The sequence below is a fragment of the Meles meles genome, chromosome 4, assembly GCF_922984935.1.
Source record: "Meles meles chromosome 4, mMelMel3.1 paternal haplotype, whole genome shotgun sequence".
Taxonomy (NCBI): Eukaryota; Metazoa; Chordata; class Mammalia; order Carnivora; family Mustelidae; genus Meles; species Meles meles.
The window spans coordinates 95,536,550-95,561,694 of NC_060069.1; the positions used below are offsets into that span (position 1 = coordinate 95,536,550).

Sequence of the window (25,145 nt, forward strand, 5' to 3'; positions counted from 1 at the left end):
GTGGTAAAAACAGAAAATAGACAGTGGCTAACTGAACATAATGAAATAAAATAAAATAAGAAAAATTTACTCCTAAAAAGAAATAAAACAAAATAAAATAAAATTGATGTTTAAAACTTCAAAAAAAAAAAAAAAGGTATGGGGATTAAAAAAAAGAAAAAGAAAATCATGTGGTGGTTGTAAGCTACTCCTATACAGCATCCTGAGACCTAATCACTTACCTTAACATTTTATAACAGAACACAAAAATTGATAAAAACAAATGAGCTAGTTTTAAAAGGATATTAAAAAATTCCAGCTAACAGGTCATGAAATCAATGTATATTTTTTGAAGTTTAATATATTTAAAGATTTTATTTTTACTATGTTTTATCTTTATTTTTTAACTAAAACATTTTTTAAGTATAGTTGATACAGAATGTTACATTAGTTTCAGATGTACAACATAGTGATTCAACTTCTATGTTATTCTATGCTCACCACAAATGTAGCCACCATCTGCCACCATACAACTTTATTATAGTATCATTCACTATATTCCATATGCTGTGCCTTTTATTCCTGGGACTTATTCATTCAATAACTGGAAGCCTGTATCTTCCACTTCCCATCACCCATTTTTCCCATTCCCTAACTTTCTCCTCTCTGGCAACCATCAATTTGTTCTCTGTACTTACAGATTCTGTTTTTTCATTTATTCATTTGATTTTTTAGATTCCACATTTAAGTAAAATCATATTTGTCTTTCCTAATCTGATTCATTTAGCATAATACCCTCTAGGTCTATCCAAGTTGTCACAAACTTAACAACCTCCTTTTTTATGACTGCATAATGTTCCATTAAGAAGTTCCACATCTTCTTTATCCTATTGTGTATTGATGGGCCCTTAGATTGCTTCAATATCTTAGCTATTGTCAACAATATTGCAATAAACATGGGAGTGCATCTATCTTTTTGAATAAATGTTTTTGTTTTCTTTGGGTAAATACCCAGAGTGGAATTATTGAATCCTATAGTATTTCTATTTTTAATTTTCAAAGGTAACCTATTGAATGGGAGAAGATATTTTCAAATGATATATCTGATAAGGGGTTAATGTCCGAAATATATAAAGAACTTACAACTCAACACCAAAAAACAATCTGATTAAGGGGCACCTGGGTGGCTCAGTGATCCTGATCCCTTCGGCTCAGGGCATGATCTTAGGGTCCTGGGATCGAGCTCCATGACAGGCTCCCTGCCCAGTGGGGAGTCTGCTTCTCCCTCTCCTTTTGCTCCTCCCCCCTTCTTATGCTCTCTCTTATTCCAAATAATTTTTTTAAAAAGCACAATAATCCAATTAAAAATAGGCAGAGGACTTAGACATTTTCCCAGAAAAGACATAGAGATAGCCAAAAGACACATAAGATAGTCAACATCACCAGTCATCAGGGAAATGCAAATCAAAACCACAATGAGATATCACCTTACACCTGTCAGAATGGCTGAAACAGAAGTTTCATTATTAAATCACATACAATTTGAAAATTGATTTGACAAAAAAATTTGAGCTTCTTTACATACTAAATTAAATGGCACAATCACTTGCTAAATTCAAAGTCAAAATTTAGTGTAAACTTTAAAAATATTTGTTAAAATTTATATAATGTCATAAATACTGTAGTAAGATGCATTTTAACTTCAAATCAGCTCTTTTTACATACTAGAGAAAATGATGTACCATTAAACCAATTCCTAAGGAATCCAAGGAGAGGAGATCTGTAAGTCTAAAAAGTTTGGAAAATCTCACTTAGCAAGAGAATGAGTAATATGACCTTTCAAAATTTGAGTCCTAAGATGTAAAGAAGTAATAATCTAAAATGCTATTATATTTTTTTTGCTTACTTTTGCTTCCTATGTTTGTGGTGGTATTAGGAAGTAGAACCTTTGGCAAGTGATTTGATCTTAAAGGTGGAACCCTAAAGAAAATGAGCAATGACCTTATGAAAGATACTCTACAAAGCTCTATTTCCCTTTTAACTGTGTGAAGACACACTGAGAAGATGGCCATCTAGAATATGGACCCTCACTGTACACCAAATCTGCTGGTGTCTTAATCTTGCCTTTTTCAGCCTCAGAACTATGAGAAATAATTGTCATTTAAGTCATCTAGTCTATGGTATTTTGTTATAGCAACCTGAACTAAGGCATCTACTTTGTCTGATATTGGTATAGCTACAACAGTTTTTTTGTTTGTTTGTTTGTTTGTTTTTGCTTAGGGTAAACACACTGTATATTTTCCTATCCTTTTACATTCAACTTTTCTATAACCTTAAGTTTAAAATGTGTCTCTTGTAATAATGTTATTTTAACACAGTCTGAAAATCACTATCTTTAGACTATTTGTTCACATGTAATATAATTGCTGTCATACTTTAGAGCAAATCTATTTACTTATCTTATACTTGCCCCATCTGTTTAATGTTATTTTTTCCATGTTGTTTTCTTTTGGGTTAATAATTTTTGTTATCTTAGTTCCCTATTAACTAATCCATTATACTTATATTTATTATTCTTTTAGTATTAACCACATGAATATAAAATGTTTTTATGACTTATTAAACTATAATGTAAATTAGTACTTTTGTTACTTTTTGGAAGCTAGGACAACCTTGGAACTTTAGTGCAACAGACTTTATCCCAAACTTTTGACCTATTCTTAACTTAAATACGTATTATTTTTCAATGTATTACACTCCCAGAAGTAATTATTTTTATAAAATATTCCCTAGGCTTAGATAATTCTTTATTCCTCCTACATCTCTGTTCTTTTATAATCAATTTCATTCCCATAGAGAATTATAGTTTTTTAACTAGAGCAGATTTGCTATTTATTATTGCAAATTATGTTGGGTTGCTATAATTTCATGACATGTTTTTTAAGGGTGTTCTTGTAGAGCATAGAATTCTGTGTAGGCTTTTTTTCTGTAGGTGATTTTTTTCTGTCAGTACCTTAACATGCTCACTGAATTGTCTTCATATGTCCCATTTTTCTGTTAAGATGTCTGTTGTTAGTCTTATTTTTTTCTATACTCTGCTTTTAAGATTATTCTCATTGTCTTTGATATGCCTAGGTGAAATTTACTTTTTGTTAAGTTTGCTTTGAGTCTGTAGTGCATATTTTTTATATCTGTCATCAGTTTGAAAATTATCATCCATTCATTCTTCAAATATTGCCCTGTCACATTCTCTTTTTTCTTCCTCTGGGACTCTAATTCATACATATTCCACTTTTCATTATGTCCTAAATTCTCTTCATCCTTTTGGCTTACCATGTTTTCATTTGGATATTTTCTTCTAACCTAACTCCCAGGTCACTAATTCCCTCTTCTTCTGTTTATAATTAGTTATTTTGTTTTCAGTTATACTTTTCATTTTTTTGCTGAAACCTCTATCATTTTTATTTATTAAACATTTCAATCACACTTATTTTAAAGTCCACATTTGGTAACTGCTATTTGAATTTCCTGTTGGTCTATCTCTACTTAGTCTGTTCTCTAGGTTTCTGGTGAATTCTGATCATTCTGATCATTTTATATACCATGTTATTTTTACTTTCAGTATAGAAGTTAAGTATGGGAGAAATATAGTGATAAATAAAGGCTCTGGTTGATGTTTTATTCTTCCATAAAGAATTTTTAAAAAATTTTATCAGTCAGTTAAACTAAGGTAGATCAACTTAATCCCAAAAGGATTCAGATAATGTTAAGAAAAATTTCAGTTATTTAAAGGACTAGTTTATTTTTGGTTCAACCTTATTTGTAGGATATATCCCTTTGGAGTCACACTGAAAGCTTGGACTGACTATCAGAGACCTTTATTTTGGCTTCTCCTGAACAACTTTCCTTACTCACACTACTCTCCTGCCCATAAAACTACAGAAAACTCTGCTTATCCTCTCAGCCAATAACTTTTGTTACTTAATATCTTAGCATTCTTTTCAAATAGGAAAATCCCTAGAAGGGAAAATTGTGGTAAGTGTTTCTGGGTTTCTTTCTGTGGAATCAAGAGCTTACAAATGTTCACTGCCTTGATCACTCTCTGGTGCCCTCAAACAGATTTTCAAAAATATTTTGTCCAGATTTTGTAGTTCTCCCAGTGGTAGGACTGATCTGAAATAAGATAGCCTTCCATTAACAAAAGTGGAAATACTGTGGATGTTAAACTGTATTCAAAGACATTTTCAGCATTGTTGGAGATGATCATATTTTTTTTCCTTAGATCTGTTAATGACAAACTGTATTGATGGATTTTTCTCATAGTAACTATCCTTGCAACACTTGAATAAAACACCGTTTATCAGTGTTTTGTTTTTGAATATGATTTTGGAGACTGTGTCCTATAAGATATTTTACTTAAGACTTTTCCACTGATATTAATAAATTCAATAAATTCATGTTTTCCTCTGTGCAACTTTTTTCAGGCTTAGTTATAACTTATAAAATAAAAACAAGTTTAATATTTTCCTTTTTTAAACTACTCAGAACAGAGGATGATAACTTTTTCTCTAAAGGGACAAAGAGTAAATATTTTACACTTTCTAGACTATACAATCTCAAAAAAGAAACAAAACCAAAAATAACTTATTTACAATAACAGGAAATAAGCAAGATTTTTCCCATAGGCCACAGTGGCAATTCCTGCTTTAGAATAGTTGATGTAGCATTGTATTATAATAGTACTTAGAAATTTAGTAAAATTTCCTTGTAAAACCATCTGGGACTGGTACTTTTATTTGTGCATAGTAATTAAATAACTTCCTCATTTTCTTAAACTTTCTCTCTCTATTAGTGTCAATGATGATAAATTTATTTCTCTGGGAAATTACCAAATTTACCTATGCTTTTAAATGTATCTGTTAGAGTTGCGTAAAATGGCTTAGTTTGAATGTTTAAAACTTTCCTTAGTTTTAGTATATTTCTTCTTGTTTTGTGTGTCATTTGTGTAACTTTGTTTTCCCCTGTTTTTCTTCATGAGGTCAGATAGTAGTTTGCATATTTTGTTTATATTTTGCACAAAGAACCAGCATATTGATTAATTTATAAGACAGCTTAAAAATGGGAGAACTCGGGGTGCCTGGGTGGCTCAGTGGGTTAAAGCCTCTGCCTTCTGCTCAGGTCATGATTTCAGGGTCCTGGGATTGAGCCCCAGCGGGGAGCCTGCTTCCTCCTCTCTCTGCCTGCCTTTCTGCCTACTTGTGATCTCTGTCTGTCAAATAAATGAATAAAATCTTTAAAAAAAAATGGGAGAACTCCCTAAGTTCCCCTTCTATTTTTACATTTCCTTATTGCTTCCTTTTGTTTATGTTCTTGTTCTTTTCTTAGATTTTTGTTTCATATTGAATTTATTTAAATTTCTAACTTTTATTCACATAAGTATTAAATGCTATGTATTATTTTATAATTGTTTTTATTTCACAGAAATTTTATTTCATAATTCATATGTAGTATTATAGTATTGTTAATTTTAATATATTTGTCAATTTTGGTTGGTATTTTCTAATTGACCTCATAGTTATTAAATGAGACTCTTTAAATTTCTAAGTGAAAATGAACTTTTGCTTTCAGATTTTTTATTGTTGTGTTTCACTCTCTATATGAAATGCACAATTATACTGCTTGGGGATCAACAATTTTTCTTCATCAGATCACTCAAGTTCACCCCTAAGTGGAGATGTAATCGAGTAGCAGTCAATGTCTAGATAATAACAACCAATTATGTGACATGTGAGGCAAGCTTGAATTCTGTCTTCCTCCATCAGCTGGTTTTAGGTATTCTACCTCCACCCCATGAGACCACATATACGGGTTAAGAGAAAGGCATTGTTGCAAAAGATGAAATTCTAGGACCTCCGTTTATCTAATTATGCCTTTTAGACAGCTGAAGTCTAATTTCCTGAATAAACCACTTCCGAAATAAAATGGTTTGTCAGTTCCCTCACCTACTTGTATTACTCAATGAGTATTATACCATCTAATTCATAACGGACAGCTCAGGTTACATTGTCATTTGGTGTCCCATGGTTAGGTGTTCAGTCTCTACAAGAGCTCATTATATCAGGAGTTGCTTTGAAAATGGAGAATAGCTGTTGAGACTTTCTCGCTGGGCTTTCCAACAGACCATTCTTATCTACCAGATATATTAAGCTCTATCAGATCTACTAGATCATATGCACCAAGGTGGCCTGCAAAGCAGCTTGGACTTAGCGAAGAGCCCTTTCACCTCTAGATCCCACTTAAAACGAGCAGATTTTTTGGACAATCACAAAAAATGATTTGAAACAGTAATTTTGAAGATATTATATACTATTACCTAAATCCAAAAAGGCCCATCAAATGATATGACACTTTCTTAGCAAAGAGAAATACATAAGCTTATGCTTTACCTTAGAGGAAATATCCCTGCATGCCCCAGACCACTGAATCCTCAATATCATCACATATAAGACAAGGTCCTAGATCTTTCTGGAATTTTCTTCCCAGCCTCTGACACAAATCTTGTTAGTTACAGAGGTACTTGCCACTTTTTCTCACCACATCCAATTAGTATTATATAATAAGGAAAATGAACTCATATCCTTTCTAAAGAATGTCAAGACAACCAAGTTTCCCTAGAATTATGACAGAATATAAAAAATAAAATAGTCTTGGGAAAAATTTATGAAGTTATACTGCTTCCCTTTCTATAAAAGCAAACTGCTTTGGATCTTCTCTACTGAAATACTGAGAAAAAAAGTTCACTAAATCAGTAATTGTTTATCAGGAGACACACTGATATTGACCTGCACCTTTAGAAGTATCAACAGCGAAGCAGCTGTCATCGGGGCAATCACTTTGTTAATTTTATAGTGGTCTACTAACACAAAGCTAAATCATCTTGTTTTTTGCAGGACCCAGACAATGGAATTCAACAAGGATATATCAGTGACCACTTATTGCATCATTCAATTCTAATTGTACTAAATCTCGGCAACTCCTCCAGAAATACCTCCTGACATCCGTTTACAATCATGTCAAGGAGAGACAAGTTTTAGGAGTCTCCATTTGTCCCTTCCAATTGTAATAGCTCTAATTCCAAAGTCAGAAAACCAGTAAGAGAATTATGACAGCTTCTGTGCATATCTATACAGATTATACAATTGTGGTGTAAAATAGCTGGGTATGTCTGAAAACCCATTGGACCTACTATGAGATATACTTTAGTCAAAACATCATTTATCACCTAGTTACATAATTCCATCTGCCATGACTCTAACTGGCATCACACTTTTTGGATCTTTTGATATTAATGCCTGCTCCAACCCTATAACTAATAATACTAGAAAAGTAAATAGTTACTTTTGCAAATGACCATAGATCCTTCCATAATTACAGTATGTACATATGGAAGCACTTCAGCATCCTTCATCAGAGGCAGCTGGCCTCTCCCTTTCCATCAGTGGGCTCTAGATCTGTGATCTGGCTTATATCTGGAAACCTGATGAAGTGCTGTGAATTTCCACTTTGGTGGTCAATGTCAGGTGATTTTTTTTTCTGATGATGCAAATCAAACATTATCCCAATCAGCTTTTCATCTAATTTTTCTCCTAGAAACAGCATGATATATATTAGCTATTACCATAGATATCTGCATTGCCATCCAGGCTTACTGCTTGCTGTGACAATTATGTTCATATTGCCAGATGGTCAAATATTACCACCTGGCCTCTACCAATCCATGATATTTAATCCCCAGAGATACTATGGAACCTGGATCTCTGCCATTATCTACTGTCAACAAAGACCAAAAAAAGACAACCCCTACCAAACTTCTCAAATAGACTTGTACTCATTTTTCTTTTTTTTAAATTTTTTTTAAGATTTTATTTATTTATTTGACAGAGAGAAATCACAAGAGAGGCAGGCAGAGAGAGAGGAAGGGAAGCAGGCTCTCCACTGAGCAGAGAGCCCGATGTGGGACTCGATCCCAGGACCCTGAGATCATGACCTGAGCCGAAGGCAGCGGCTTAACCCATTGAGCCACCCAGGCACCCTGTACTCATTTTTCTAGAGCACTTATTAGGTTAAGTGAAGACAGTGTCTTTAAGAACCCTCTAGGAAGTCAGGAAAAATATAATATATCCATTCTCATCTCCCTATCTTCTGACCTCCTCTTTAATATTATACCAAAAGCCCTAGCTTCTCTACTTTATTTACCATATGTCTTTGTTAAATCCATCTTCAAGGGGCCATCCCAACAAATGATTAGGACCAGATCCATGTGTCCTTCTCAAAACATTGTCTCAAATCCACAGATGAGTGCCCCATGTAAATTAACTCCCCTCTAGGTAACTCCTATGATCAAACCCTTAAAAAAAAAAAAAAAATGTTCATTAGAAAGCCTGAACAAACCCATAGCCAGTAAGGAGATTGAAGCAGTCATCAAAAATCTCCCAACAAACAAGAGCCCAGGGCCAGATGGCTTCCCAGGGAAATTCTACCAAACATTTAAAGAAGAAATAATTCCTTTTCTCCTGAAACTGTTCCAAAAAATAGAAATAGAAGGAAAACTTCCAAACTCATTTTATGAGGCCAGCATTACCTTGATCACAAAATCAGACAAGGATCCCATCAAAAAAGAGAATTACAGACCAATATCCTTGACGAACACAGGTGCAAAAATTCTCACCAAAATACTGGCCAATAGGATCCAACAGTACATTAAAAGGATGATTCACCATGACCAAGTGGGATTTATTCCAGGGCTGTAAGGTTGGTTCGACATCCACAAATCAATCAATGTGATACAATACATTAATAAAAGAAAGAACAAGAACCATATGATATTCTCAATAGATGTTGAAAAAGCATTTGACAAAGTACAGCATCCTTTCCTGATCAAAACTCTGCAAACTGTAGGTACAGAGGGTACATACCTCAATATCATCAAAGCCATCTATGAAAAACCCACCGCAAATATCGTTCTCAATGGAGAAAAACTGAGAGCTTTTCCAGTAAGGACAGGAACACAGCAGGGATGTCCATTATCACCACTGCTATTCAACATAGTACTAGAAGTCCTAGCCTCAGCAATCAGACAACAAAAAGAAATTAAAGGCATCCAAATTGGCAAAGAAGTCAAACTATCACTCTTTGCAGATGATATGATACTATATGTGGAAAACCCAGAAGACTCCACTCCAAATCTGCTAGAACTTGTATGGAAATTTAGTGAAGTGCCAGATATAAAATCAATGCACAGAAATCAATTGCATTTCTATACACCAACAGGATAGAAGAAAGAGAAATTAAGGAGTCAATCCCATTTACAATTGCACCCAAAACCATAAGATACTGAGGAATAAACCTAACGAAAGAAGCAAAGAATCTGTACTCAGAAAACTATAAAGTACTTATGAAAGAAATTGAGGAAGACACAAAGAAATGGAAAAATGTTCCATACTCATGGATTGGAAGAACAAATATCGTGAAAATGTCTATGCTACCTAAAGCAATCTACACGTTTAATGCAATCCCTATCAAAATCCCATCCATTTTTTTCAAAGAAATGGAACAAACAATCCTAAAATTTATATGGAACCAGAAAGACCTTGAATAGCCAGAGGAATATTGAAAAAGAAGGCCAAAGTTGATGGCATCACAATTCCAGACTTTAAGCTCTATTACGAAGCTGTAATCATCAAGACAGTATGATACTGGCACAAAAACAGACACATAGATCAATGGAACAGAATAGAGAGCCCAAAAATAGACCCTCAACTCTATGGTCAACTAATCTTAGACAAAGCAGGAAAGAATGTCCATGGAATAAAGACAGTTTCTTCAATAAATGGTGTTGGGAAAATTGAACAGCCACATGCAGAAAAATGAAACTGGATCATTTCCTTACAGTACACACAAAAATAGACTCAAAATGGATGAAGGACCTCAATGTGAGAAAGGAATCCATCAAAATCCTTGAGAAGAACACAGGCAGCAACCTCTTTGACCTCAGCTGCAGCAACTTCTTCCTAGGACCATTGCCAAAGGCAAGGGAAGCAAGGGCAAAAATGAACTATTGGGACCTCATCAAGATCAAAAGCTTTTGCACAGCAAAGGAAACAGTCAATAAAACCAAAAGACAACAGACAGAAGGGTAGAAGATATTTGCAAACGACATATCAGATAAAGGGCTAGTATCCAAAATCTATAAGGAACTTATCAAACTCAACACCCAAAGAACAAATAAGCCAATGAAGAAATGGGCAGAGGACATGAACAGACATTTCTGCAAAGAAGACATCCAGATGGCCAACAGACACATGAAAAAGTGCTCCATATCACTCGGCATCAGGGAAATACAAATCAAAACCACAATGAGATACCACCTCACCTTGAGTCAGAAAGGCTAAAATTAACAGGTTAGGAAATGACAGAGGCTGGCGAGAATGCAGATAAAGGGGAACCCTCCTACACTGTTGATGGGAATGCAAGCTGGTGCAACCATTCTGGAAAACAGCATGGAGGTTCCTCAAAAAGTTGAAAACAGAGCTACCCTATGACCCAGCAATTACACTACTGGGTATTTACCCTAAAGATACAAATGTAGTGATCTCAAGGGGCACGTGCACCCGAATGTTTATAGCAGCAATGTCCACAATAGCCAAACTATGGAAAGAACCTAGATGTCCATCAACAGATGAATAGATAAAGATGTGGTATATATATATATATATATATATATATATAATGGAATACTATGCAGCCATCAAAAGAAGTGAAATCTTACCATTTGCGACAATGTGGATGGAACTAGAGGGTATTATGTTTAGCGAAATAAGTTAATCAGAGAAAGACAACTATCATATGATCTCCCTGATATTAGGAAGTCGAGAAGCAACATGGGGAGTTTGGGGAGTAGGAAAAGAATAAATGAAACAAGATGGGATCAGGAGGGAGACAAACCATAAGAGACTCTTAAGCTCACAAAACAAACTGAGGGCTGCCACGGGGAGGGGGATAGGGAGAGGGTGGTTGGGTTATGGACATTGGGGAGGGTATGTGCTATGGTGAGTGCTGTGAAGTTTGTAAACCTGGCAATTCACAGACATGTACCCCTGGGGCTAATAATACATTATATGTCAATTTAAAAAATAATAAATAAAATAAAATGTTCTTATACATTTGATGTACTCTCAGTATTATCCAGGTCCTAAATTCCTTTGATGGGGAGAGCGTTCCATGTAGTGTCTATTTCTTCCTGGAGGAAAATTTATGCTTACATTTTAGGCTGGGCTGAAATCTGAGATCTGATTCTGATTATTGCCCTAGAGGTAATGGAATTGAAGGTTGAACTCGTGACAGTAAATAAACAGCATCAGGCAAGAAAACTACCTCATTTTCTTGGTCATTTACAGTCTTCTAGAAAAGGAGAAACCATTCTCCGGATATAGTGCAAGAAGTACTTTTGCTGGCCAGGAGGGTTCAAGGAAATTGGAGAGGGTGGGGTTTATAATATTTTCTGGCTTATATACACAAATTTCCATATCTCAGGTGTAGTGGTTGAATAGTGTCCTCACAGAGCCTCAGAATGTGGGTTTATATGGAAATTGAGAATTTGCAGATGTATTTGTTAAGAATTTTGAGATGAGATGTGCCTGACTGTCTCCGTCAGGGAAGCACGAGACTGCTGATCTCAGGGTTGTAATTTTGAACCCGATGTTGGGTGGAGAGATTAATTAAAAATAAAATGTTAAAAAAATAATTTTGAGATGAAGTCATCCTTGATTTATGTGTAGGCCTTAAAACCAATGACTGGAGTCCTTGTAAAAGAAGGACACAGAGACATAGGGAAGAAGGTCATGTGGAGACAGAGGAAGACTGGAGTTATATGCCACAAATCTAGGGACACTAAGAATCACCAGAAGCTGGAAGAGGCAAGGAGGGATTCTTTCCTAGAGCCTTGAGAGGGGGCATGGCCTGACCAAGATCTTGATTTTGGAATTTAGGCCTCCAAGCTGAAATAATAAATTTCTATTGTTTAAAGTAACCCAGTATATAAAATTTTGTTATGGCCATGCTAGGAATTGAATATACCAGGAGTCAGGGTCACATTCTTTTCTTATCAAGGATTTGACTTTAAGAACTAAGACCTATCAAACTACATATTTATCTCTTTATAAACAGGCCCATTTTTAGCAGTCTGCCCTAGAGCTGCAGGAATTCCTTTAAAGCTTCCTTAAAAAGTCTCTGGCATGCCTTAAATCTGGAATTAACTGTTTTGAGTTAAGCATATTATTTTCATTCAGTCTCCAGAGATTTGGTAGGCAAAATAATGCCAACCAAAGATGTATATGCTCTAATCCTCAGAACCTGTAAATATATGACCTTAAATGACAACAACAACAATAAACAACAACAACAACACAAAGACTTATCGATTGTAATTAAGATTTGTTGAGATGAGGAGAGTATCCAGGATTATCCAGTTAAGTCCAAACGAAGTCCAAACTAATCACATGAGTCCCTAAGAGTGGAGAAACTTTCCCAGCTGTAGTTTAAAAGAGATGCTATGATAGTTTTAAAAATGAAGGAAGGGAATTACAAACCTAGAAATGTGTACAGTTTATAAAAGCTAAAAAAGGCAAACAAATTAATTCTCCTCTACAGCTACCAGACAGGAGTGCAACCCTTTCAATATCTTGATTTTTAGCTCAGTCAGACCTGTATTAGACTTCCAACCTACAAAAGTGAAGATAATACATTTGTGTTGTTCAAACTACTAAACTTGTTAATTTAATCAGAATGGATAATAATACAAGTGGCATCAAAGGAAGTTGTTTTTTTCCATCATAATTATAATCACCTTTGCCCTTTATCAATTAAACACCATAGTACTTGATCACCAACTGTCTTACCTTTCCATCAGCCCCTTTACCAATTAATCAAAGGAGGATGTTTAAGTAATTGTGATGTCACTGCATGATAAAACTACTTCACTTGGCACTTTCAATAGGTTCTTTCATTTTAAATAGGAGACAATTTGAGTCCAAAGTCCCATCCTGAAGGTCTATAATCTAGAACAGGAGGAGGCAAACTTTTTATGTAAAGGGATAGAGAATAAATATTTTAGGCTTTATAGGCTTTAGAGCTCTGTCACAATTGCTTGGTTTTGCTCTTGTATTTGGAGAGCAAACACAGACAATAATGGTGAGCATGACTGTGTCCCAACAAACCATTTTACAAAAACAGGCATCGAGCGAGTTTTATCCCATTGGCCATAGTTTTGAATCCCTTATCTAGAACAATTCTGATAACTATTGTCTTAACCAGGGTTCTGTAGAAAACAGTCTGAGGCTAGGCTTAAGTTAAGTGTTGTTTCACTGAGAAGTGCAATCTCAGAGCTGTAATAATAAAGGAAAAGTGAAGTAAAGCAAAGTAAAAGTAAGATGATATATTATCACACTAACCACTATTTCACAGGGAGAATCAGAAAAGGCACAGCCAATCACTTAGCAGGTGTATTTGCTTGGCCTTGCTGGATGTCTGTATCATGTGGAAAAACCATAATTCAGAATAGCCCAACCACAGGGAGGAAGAAAAAGAGAACTTTATTTCTTGTGTCTTTTCTAATATTGGTCAAGGTTTTCTCTGTGGGAAATTAACACCCCTTCACTTCAGAGTTGTATCTTTTGACTCCTTTGCAGCCATTAAGGAAGCCAGATCTCATGCTTTATAGTGTGGCACATTACCTGAATCCAGAATTAAAGGGGGAGCTTAGACTTCATATAACCAGTCAACTTAAGAAAATAGTACTGTATGAAGCTGACTAATTCTGCCAAAACTGAGATGAAGCAAAAAGTCAAGAATTTGGGAGACAAGGCTGAGAGATTTCAAGGAGATATACACAATATAGGCATCTGCTCAGTTCAAGAACACACTCTTCAATTTGATATATTTATTCATAGTTTCTTTGGTAAATTGTATCTTAGAGGATGGTCTATTTTCTAATTCCTTGATACTATGCTGTTTCAGTACAAATCTTAACATCAGTAATTTGTTCCTTCTTTCACTTTACCACCAATCCTCCATGAAAATTTGTTTTTTCCAAGTTGAATTTATAGCAGAAATGTAAATTGTTTAAATGAGAAAATCCATTAACATTTCAATAAACTAACAAATTAAGGAATAGTCATCTTGTAGTGTAAGTACCTGAGAGTCAGCTTTTTGGATTATAATATAAGTGCCTGACATTAAGCTTTTGATTGCTGGAGAATCCTCTTCAGACATCCATCTTGAATAAACACATTGTCAGCTACATTATTAGATAAGAAGCCAAGCTGCCCTATCCATGAAGTTCCTCCTTTTTAGAAAGCTTTGGTTGACATAAACTGACAATTTGGTTGACAGCTGCTTTTGCCTTCCCACACTTTAATTCCTGCTCTAATGTTCTAAATTCACAAATAAATTGAACATGTGAAACCCTAGGCACCCCACCCTCGATCCCATTAAAAGCAGAGCCCCAGGTCCATGTACTCTGTTTCTCTACCAATGGCTTCACTGAGTGACCCCAATCATGTTGTGTACCCCCTAACACTTGTAAATAATAAACTTTCTTTTTCAAAGTTCCCTGATGGTTGTTGCTGAGGTGCATCTTGACCACTAATTATAAGAACTAAGGCTGATCCGACCATGACACTGGCTCTGAAAAAGGGAAATGCCTGTGGGGGCTGGCCTCAGGCCCAACTGAGTGTTTCCAAGTATTTCTAGACCATAAAATCATGATTAATAGGCTGAGATTAGCACAAAATATATCTCAATACATGTAGAAAGGCATTCAAAAAATTAAACACTATTTAACACTCTTAGAATAGTGGAAACAGGTGAAACTTTTTAACTTTACTAAAGCATCCAACCAACAACCTGTAGAAAACATTTTAATGTTGAAATCTTGGGATTTTGTTTGCAGTTGGAAATAAAGGAAAGCTCCCATTAAAACCATTTATATTCAACACTGCACTTGGTTCCTATCAAAAAAAACCAATGATATATACAAATAGGTATAAATATAACTATATAAATTTAGAAAGGAAGAAACAAAATTCGTCTACATTTTCTATACTTGTATATGTAGAATATTTCAGACAATCCAAGGACAGCTTTTAAAAACAGAACATCTGGTGATAAAATGAACGCAAAATAACAAAATAAATATTTTATATACAAACATCAATTAAAATTAAAATTTAAGAAAATTAATTCACAGGATCAATAAAATTTGTAAAGTACTTAGAATTCAGCTAACAAAAGACATGTAAGAATTTTGTGGAAGGGCATCACAAAGATGGCAAAGGAGTAGGGGACTGTATTTCTTTCAACTGGTCCCCTGAAATGGGTACCAACCAGAGCACTCCAAACACCCACAAAATCAACCTGAGATAAGAAGATATATCTGGATCTCTACAAGCAGAATATCTCTGACAGTTGGTTTCTAGGTATGAAGCGGGGAAACCTTGATTCTGTGGGCGATTATCAGAAGATAAATGGAGGATGGAGGGAGCCTCCAGGATCCTGTGCCACCCACACGTAAAAGCCTCCTGTGCTGGGGACCCAGCAAGGACTTACAGAGGTTGCAGGGAAAGACCTTAGGACAACCCCTCAGAGTGAAACCTGGAGCTGCAGTGGCATGTGCATGAACTGGGGGCAGCTAGTGGTTTTAGAAGCACAAAGGGCAGAGAGGTGCCTGGACAAGGAAGTGAGGGCTGGAAGTGCTGCTTTGGGGCACACAACCCAGGATGCTGCAGTATTCAGCAGCAGACAGAAATGGAGAAAGTATGGCCTGGATAGCACACTGAAGAACAGACTGCAACCTCTCTGTTCTGAGACAGAGGTTTGAATATGGTCACTTCTGCTCTCTCAGAAGAGGTACAGAAAACTGCCAGGGAAAGCTGCCAGATAACAAAACCCAAATACTGGCTTTCACTGAGTCCATCTCCCCCGAAAGGGGGCAGGGCTACTCTGCCCAAACATGGTTGGCTGAGTAACAGCATAGCCAGGCAGGTCCAACCCCCAGAAGAGAGGCTGGAAGTACAAGAGGCAGACAACCCTAAAGTCCTAAAAAACAGGTGCATCTTGCTTGGGTTGTAGTCAATAATTTGGATTCTATACATTCCTTCAACCACCCCTCCATGGAATGACTGAGAGGAGGAACCCCCAACATAGAAAAGACTCAGGGACTGTGACCTCTGCCACAGAACTAATGGATATGGATATAAACAAGGTGTCAGAAATAGACTTCAGGGTAACAGTTATGAGGACGATAACTAGGATGGAGAAAACCATTAACGGCAACATAGATTATTTAAGACAGAAATGATAGCTGATCTGGTAGAACCTAAAAATGCTATCTATGAGATCCCATTTACTCTAGAAACTCTAATAGCTAGGGTAAAGGAGGCAGAAGAATGAATTGGTGATCTAGAAGACAAACTGTAGAAAAGAAGGACCAGGAGGGGCCTGGAACAACTTAATATCCATGAAAACAGAATTAGAGAAACAAATGATACCATGAAACATTCCAATGTCAAAATTATTGGGATTCCTGAGGGAGTAGAGAGAGAGAGGACTAGAAGATATATTTGAGCAAATCATAGCTGAGAACTTTCCAAAGCTGGGGAAAGAAATAAGCATTAATGTCCTAAGGCAGATGGAACTCCTTCCAAGATCAAGAAGAATAAACCGGGGTGCCTGGGTGGCTCACTGGGTTAAAGCCTTTGCCTTCAGCTCAGGTCATGATCCCAAGGTCCTGGAATTGAGCCCCACATTAAGCTCTCTGCTCATCTGGGGGCCTGCTACCCCCCCACCCCCTGCCTGCCTCTCTGCCTACTTGTGTTCTCTGTCAAATAAATAAAAAAAAAAAATCTTAAAAAAAAACAAAAAAGAATAGGCCAATGACCCATTATGTAATAGTAAAACTTGCAAATCTTAGAACCAAGGAAACCATCTTATGGGCAACTAGGGGGAAGAGATTCCTTATGTACACAGAGAGGAGAATCAGAATAATGTCAGACCTGTCCACAGAGACCTGGCAAGCCAGAAACGAATGGCAAGATATACTTATGATACTGAATGAGAAGAACATGTAGCCAAGAATTATTTATCTGGTAAGGCTGTCATTTAGAATCGATGTAGAGATAAAGAGCTTCCAGAACTGGCAGAAACAGGAAGAATATGTGAACACCAAGCTGGCCTACAAGAAATAATTAAGGGAGATTCTATAAAAGGATAAAGACCCCAAGAGTGATATAGAGCAGAAAATTACAGAGACAATCGATAGAAACAATGACCTCACAGGCAATATAATGACAATAAATCATATCTTTCAATAATCACTCTCAACATGAATGGTCTAAATGCTCCCATAAAGTGGCACAGGGTTTCAGATTGCATAAAGACAGGACCCATCCATATGCTGTCTACAAAAGACTGATTTTGAACCCAAGATACATCCAAAATGAAAGTGAAGGGATGGAGAACCATCTTTCATGCCAACGGACCTTTCTTTTTCAAAAGAAAGCTGGAGTAGCAATTCTCATATCAGACAAATTTGATTTTATGTTAAAGACTATAGTTAGAGATACAGAAGGACACTATATAACTCTTAAAGGGTCTACAAGAGGATCTAACAATTGTAAATACCTATTCCCCCAACATGGGAGCAGCCAACTACATAAACCAACTTTAACCAAAATGAAAAGACATACTGATAATAATATATTAATAGTAGGAGACCTCACCACTCCACTATCAGCAATAGACAGATCATCTAAGCAGAAAATCAACAAAGAACAAGACCTCTGAATGACACACTGGACCAGATGGACCTCATTGGTATACACAGAACATTCCACCCTAAAACAACAGAATACTCATTCTTCTCAAGCTCACATGGCACTTTCTCCAGAATAGACCACATACTGGGTCAAAAATCAGGTCTCAACCAATACCAAAAGATTGAAATTATTCCCTGTCTATTCTCAGACCACAATGCTTTGAAACTGGAACTCAACCACAAGAAAAATTTTGCAAGAAATTCAAACACTTGGAAGCTAAAGACCATCCTGCTCCAGAATGTTTGGGTCAGCCAGGAAATCAAAGAACTTAAGCAATTCATGGAAACCAATAATAATGAAAACATATTGGTCCAAAATCTATGGGATATGGCAAAGGCAGTCCTAAGGGGGACATATATAGGTATCCAAGCCTCACTCAAAAAAAAAAAAAAAAAAGAAAAAAGAAAAATCCAGAATACACAAACTATCTTTGCACCTCAAAGAACTGGAGAATCAACAACAAACTAAGCCTAACCCAAGCACAAGAAGGGCAATAGTTAAGATTAGAGCAGGGATCAATGAATTAGAAACTAGAAATACAGTAGAGCAGATCAATGAAATTAGAAGCTGGTTCTTCAAGGGAATTAATAAGATTGATAAACCACTGGCTGCACTTATCCAAAAGAAAAGAGGACCCAAATTAATAAAATTATGAATGAAAGGGGAGAGATCATGACTAGCACCAAGGAAATAGAAACAATTGTCAGAAATTACTATTAGCAGCTACATGCTAATAAATTAAGCAACCTGGAAGAAATGGATGCCTTCATAGAAACCTATAAACTACCAAGACTAAAACAGGAAGTAATTGATAACCTGAATAGACCAGTAAACAGTAATGAGACTGAAGCAGTGATCAAAAACCTCCCCAAAAAACAAAAGTCCAGGGCCTGAAGGATTCCCTGAGAAATTCTACCAAACATTCAAAGAAGAAATGCTGAGTGAAATACATCCAGCAGAGAGGGTTAATTTTCATATGGTTTCACTTACTTATGGAGCATAAGGAATAACATGGAGGACATTAGGAGATGGAAAGGAAAAGTGTATTGGGGGAAATCAGAGAGGAAGATGAACCACGAGAGACTGTGGACTATGAGAAACAAACTGAGGGTTTTGGAGGGGAGAGGGATGGGGAATTAAGTGAGCCTGGTGGTGATTATTAAGGAGGGTACATACTGCATGGAGCACCAGATGTGGTGCATAAACAATGAATCTTAGAACACTGAAAAAATAAAATAAAATTTTTAAAAAGGAAGAAATAATACCTATTCTCCTGAAGCTGTTTCAAAAAGTAGAAACAGAAGGAAGCTTCCAAACTCATTCTATGAGACCAGCACTACCTTGATCGCCAAACCAGGCAAAGACCCCATCAAGAAGGAAAATATTAGACCAATATCCCTGATGAACATAGATACCAAAATTCTCAACAAGATCCTACCTAATATGATCCAACAGTACATTGAAAGGATTATCCACTATGACCAAGTGGGATTTATCCCTGGGATGCAAGGGTGGTTTAACATTCACAAAACAATCAGTGTGATAGAACACATTAATAAGTGGAGAGAGAAGAACGATTAGGTCCTCTCGACTGATGTAGAAAAAGCATCTGACAAAATACAGCATGCTTTCCTGATTAAAACTCTTTGGAGTGTATGGATAGAGGGAAAATTCCTCAATTTCCCAACCATCTATGAAAACCATAGCGAATATCATTCTCAACGGGGAAAAACCGAGAGCCTTTGCCTTAAGATCAGGAACATGACAAGGATGCCCACTCTCTCCACTATTGTTCAACATATTACTAGAAGTCCTAGAAACAGCACTCAGAAAACAAAGAGAAATAAAATGTATTTAAATTGGCAAAGAAGAAGTCAAACTCTCTCTTCACAGATGACATACTTTATGTGGAAAACCCAAAAGAATTCACTCCCAGATTACCAGAACTCATACAGCAATTCAGTAATGTGGCATGAGACAAAATCAGTTGACTTCTTATATACTAACAATGTAAGTGTAGAAAGAGAAATTAGATAATTGATTCCATTTACAATAGCACCAAAAGCCATAAGATAACTTGGAATAAACCTAACCAAAGAGGTAAATGATCTATACTCTAGAAACTATGGAACACTCATGAAAGAAACTGAAGAAGACACAAAAAGATAGAAAAACATTCCATGCTCATGGATCAGAAGAGTAAACATTGTTAAAATGTCTAAGCTGCCCAGAGCAATCTATACTTTCAAAACCATCCCAATCAAAATACCAATGTCATTTTTCAAAGTGGTGGAACAAACAATCCTAAAATTAGAATGGAATCAGAAAAGACCTCAAATCACCAAGGAAATGTTGAAAAAGAAAAACAAAGCTGGGAGTATCACGTTGCCTGATTTCAAACTGTATTACAAAGCTGTGTTCACCAAGACAGCATGGTACTGACACAAAAACAGGCACATAGATAAATGGAACAGAGTAGAGAGCCCAGATATGGACCCTTCACTTTATGGTCAACTAATTTTTGACAAAGCAGGAAAAAATATCCAATGGAAAAAAGACAGTCTCTTCAATAAATGGTGTTGGGAAAATTGGACAAGCTATATATATAGAAAAGTGAATCTCAACCATTCTCTTACACCAGACACAGAGATAAACTCTAAATCGATGAAAAACCTCAATGTGAGATAAGAATCCATCAAAATCCTAGAGGAAAACATAGGCAATAAACTCTTCAACATTGGCCACGGCAACTTCTTTCAAGACACATCTCCAAAGGCAAGGGAAACAAAAGTGAAAATGAATTTTTGGGACTTTGTCAAGATCAAAACTTCTGCACGGCAAAGGAAACAGTCAATAAAAGAAAGATACAACCCACAAAATGGGAAAATATATTTGCAATGACAAAGGGCTGATATCCAAGATCTATAAAGAACTCTCAAACTCAACACACACAAAACAGATAATCATGTCAAAAAATGGGCAGAATATATGAACAGAAATTTCTCCAAAAAGACATATAAATGGCTAATGGACACATGAAAATATGTTCATCATCATTAGCCATCAAGGAAATTCAAATCAAAACTACATTGAGATACCACCTCACACCATTTAGAATGGCAAAAATTGACAAGGCAGGAAACAACAAATGCTGGATAGGTTGTGGAGAAAGGGGAACCCTCTTAACACTGTTGGTGGAAAATCAAGTTGGTGCAGGCACTTTGGAAAACAGTTTGGAGGTTCCTCAAAAAATTAAAAATAGAGCTACCCTATGATCCTGCAATTGCACTACTGGGTATTTACCCCAGAGATACAAATGTAGTGAAAAGAAGGGCCATATGCATGCCAATGTTCCTAGCAGCAATGTCCACAATAGCCAAACTGTGGAAAGAGCTGAGATGCCCTTCAAGAGATGAATGTGTAAAGAAGATGTGGTCCATATATACAATGGAATATTACTCAGCCATCAGAAAGGACAAATACCCAACTTTTGCATCAACACGGGTGCGACTGGAGGAGATTATCCTAAGTGAAATAAGTCAAGCAGAGAAAGTCTGTTATCATATGGTTTCACTTATTTGTGCAACATAAGGAAAGCATGGAGGATGTTAGAAGAAGGAAGGGAAAAATGAAGGGGTTGTTGGAGGAGGAGAAGAATCATCAGAGACCATAGACTCTGAAAAACAAACTGAGAGTTTAAGGGGTTGTAGTGGTGGTTGTGATGGGTTGGCCCAGTGATGAGTTATTAAGGAGGCCACATATTGAACGGAGCACTGGATGTTATATACAAACAATGAGTCTTGGAACACTACATCAAAAACTAATGATGTACTGTATGGTGGCTAACAATGTAGTTTAAAAGAAAAAGAATTTTGTGGAAAAATGTTCAAAGCTATATATAGAAAAAGGTAAGAAAACCAAAGGAAATATATCATGTTTATAGGAACACTTGTATCTTAATGAAGTAAATTTTTTCTAATCAATATGTCCAAGTTTCAAACAAAATTCCAGCAGGAATTTACATAGAACTTGATAAAGTGATTCTATAGTACAATTAAAAATCAGAAAAAGCCTAGATGGAGAAGGGAGAGGGGGCAGGCCTACTAGATAATAAGATATTTTATGCAACTTTTATTAGTTATTTCTAATAAAATGTAGTAAAAGTACAATAATAAATAAATATATCAATACAACAGAGGAAAAAGTCCAGGAAAAGAACTATCCAAATATGGGAACTGATATATGAGTGACATGCTCTTATACATTAGTGGTAACTGAAATGACAATTCAATCAATGAATTATTTATATTTAAAAACATAATATCCCTTATCTCAAACCAACATAAAATAAATTTATTTAGGTTAAAATCTAATTGTGAAATGGTAAGATTTAAAACTGATTTTTTTTGAAGGATTATATTTTACCTCGTGAAGAAATGTTTTTCTGAAGAAGAAACAAAATGCAAGAATCAAATGAAAAGACTGAAAAGTTGAATAAAAAACTTCTGTATCAAAAAGCTGTTTATGGAAAAACTAGTCTACAAGAAGTCAAATAATTTATTCAAGATTATATGCTAATAAGTACTAGAGCCATAATTCAAAGATACAGCCTTCTGACTCTACTACTAACTTATTTTGCATCCCTTTTAATTTTAATTACAAAATTAACATATTATATTCTTTCATAAAAATTAGAACATAAAGGAAATAATCAATACCTTTGATCATTTTTCCCAGTTCTGATTTCCAGTATCCTACCCAGATTTGTACATATACTTTCCAGACTTTTTTCTTGTGTATTTGAACATATAATACAAATAAAAATGCATTTTCAAATGTTTTTAAAGTGTATTTATTGTTCTGCAACTTTTCTTTTAAAAAAAAAATCATGGCTTCAAGAACTTTCCATATTAGCACAGCATTCTACAGTGTGAATATATTTGCCTTCATTTATTCAATTTTCTATTCTTTGAACTTTAGGCTGTTTTCAATATTTTCCCCCTTGATTATATAAATAGGATAGATATCTGAAATGAATTTTCTAAATCATAATGAATATATGTTTTAAATGGTGATAATGCCAAATTGCCTATACTGGTTTATATACCTACTACTGCTGTATCGAGATATCCATTTCTCAATAATTAATATTTTCCATTACCTGACATGATTAATGTCTTTAATATTTTGCCAGTCTAATATGGAAAAAATAGGATAATGCATTTCCCTAGTAATAATTAGTAAGGCCATTTCCTCCTCTTAGCAGCCAAACACGGCTCTCTAGAGGTAAAAGGCAACCACATCTTCAACTCATACAATCATCTTTTCTAGTAGTCTTACTCCCATATTTCTAAATATGTTGGTATTGCCATTTCATGATATATTAATTAGCTGTTATCTACCGATTTCCCATTATGAAAGATGAAGATTTAGTATAAGTTTCTTATATATTTTGCATGTTTATTATTTGCCTACTATATACGTAAGCAAATATCTCCCAGTTTCTTGTCTGTCTCTTATCATGATTGTCTTGTTATGGTATATTCCTTAAAGCTTTTAGGTTTTATACATTTCCTATAGTTTCTTCTAAAACTTTCTGAGTTGTGATTTTAACATTTACATATCTTATCCACCTGGAATTTATTTCTGTGAATGGTGTAAGGTAGAGACCATACACCTTTTTTCAAAATAGCCAGTTGTTCAACACCATGTATTCAATAGTTTATTGTGTCCTAAATCATCTCTAAAATCCAAAAATTATACCAAATGTCTGAACCACTTCTGGAATATCCATTTAGATCTACTGGTCATTTTGTATCTTCTTGTTCCAATTGACAATGTACTGTATTTCTTCTAAATGATAGCTGAATTATGGAAAGAACCCAAATGTCCATCGACTGATGAATGAATAAAGATTACACACACACACACACACACACACACACACAAAATGGAATATTACTCAGCCAAAAAAAAAAAGAATGAGTTCTTGCTATTTGCAATTATGTGGATGGAACTAGAGAGTATTAGCAAAATGTCAGTCAGAGAAAGACAAATACTATATGATTTCACTCATATGTGGAACTTAAGAAACAAAGCAGATGAACGGGGTGGGGGGGAAAGAGAGGAAAACCAGAAAAACAGATTCTTAACTATAGAGAACAAACTGAGGGTTACTTCCCTAGAAGGGAGGTGGGTGGCGGATGGTTTAAATGGGTGATGAGTATTAAGGAGGGTACTTGCTGTGATGAGTATTGGGTGTTGTATGTAAGTGATGAATTACTAAATACTACACCTCAAACTAATATTACACTGTTAACTAACTGGAATTTAAATAAAAACTTGGAAAAAAAAAAACAAAATAAAAAATGCCTTAGGGGCACCTGTGTGGCTCAGTGGGTTAAGCCTCTGCCTTCCACTCAGGTCATGATCTCAGGGTCCTGGGATCAAATCCTGCATCAGGCTGTCTGTTCAGCAGGGAGACTGCTCCCCCTCTCTCTGCCTGCCTCTCTGCCTATTTGTGATCTCTCTATCTGTCAAATAAATAATAAAAAAATCTTAAAAAAATTTTTTTAAATGCCTTAAAACATTCGCTTTTTAAAAAAATTTATAGTTACTAATTTTTTCTTAAAGTATAATTAATATATAGCTTATATTAGTTTCAGGTATGGAATATGTATAATTCAACAATTCTATACATTATTCAGTGCTCATCAAGATAAGTATGTTCTTGGGAGCGCCTGGGTGGCTCAGTGGGTTAAAGCCCCTGCCTTCAGCTCAGGTCATGATCCCAGAGTCCTGGGATCGAGCCCCGCATCGGGCTCTCTGCTCTGTAGAGAGCCTGCTTCCTCCTCTCTCTCTGCCTGCCTCCCTGCCTACTTGTGATCTCTGTCTGTCAAATAAATAAAATCTAAAAAAAAAAAAGATAAGTATGTTCTTGATCCCATTTATCTATTCCACCCCTGTCCCCAACCTTCTCCTCTGTGGCAACCACAAATTTGTTCTCTATAATTAAGAGTCTAGTTTTTTGCTTGTCTCATTGTTCATTTGTTTTGTTTCTTAAATTCCACACGTGAGTGAAATCATATTGTATCTTTCTCTTATTTCACTAGGCATTATACCCTCCAGATTCATCCATATTGTTGCAAATGGCAAAATCTCATTCTTTTTTATGGCTGAGTACTACTCCACTGTGTATATATACCACATCTTCTTTATCCATTCATCTGTGTATGG

The 25,145-nt window shown here is 35.6% G+C and overlaps 1 protein-coding gene across 8 annotated transcripts in view; it reads right to left on the bottom strand.

Moving 5' to 3' along the window:
* Window positions 1-25,145, bottom strand: part of STXBP5L (syntaxin binding protein 5L) — a 428,205-nt gene that overhangs the window by 219,116 nt on the left and 183,944 nt on the right. The window lies entirely within an intron of this gene.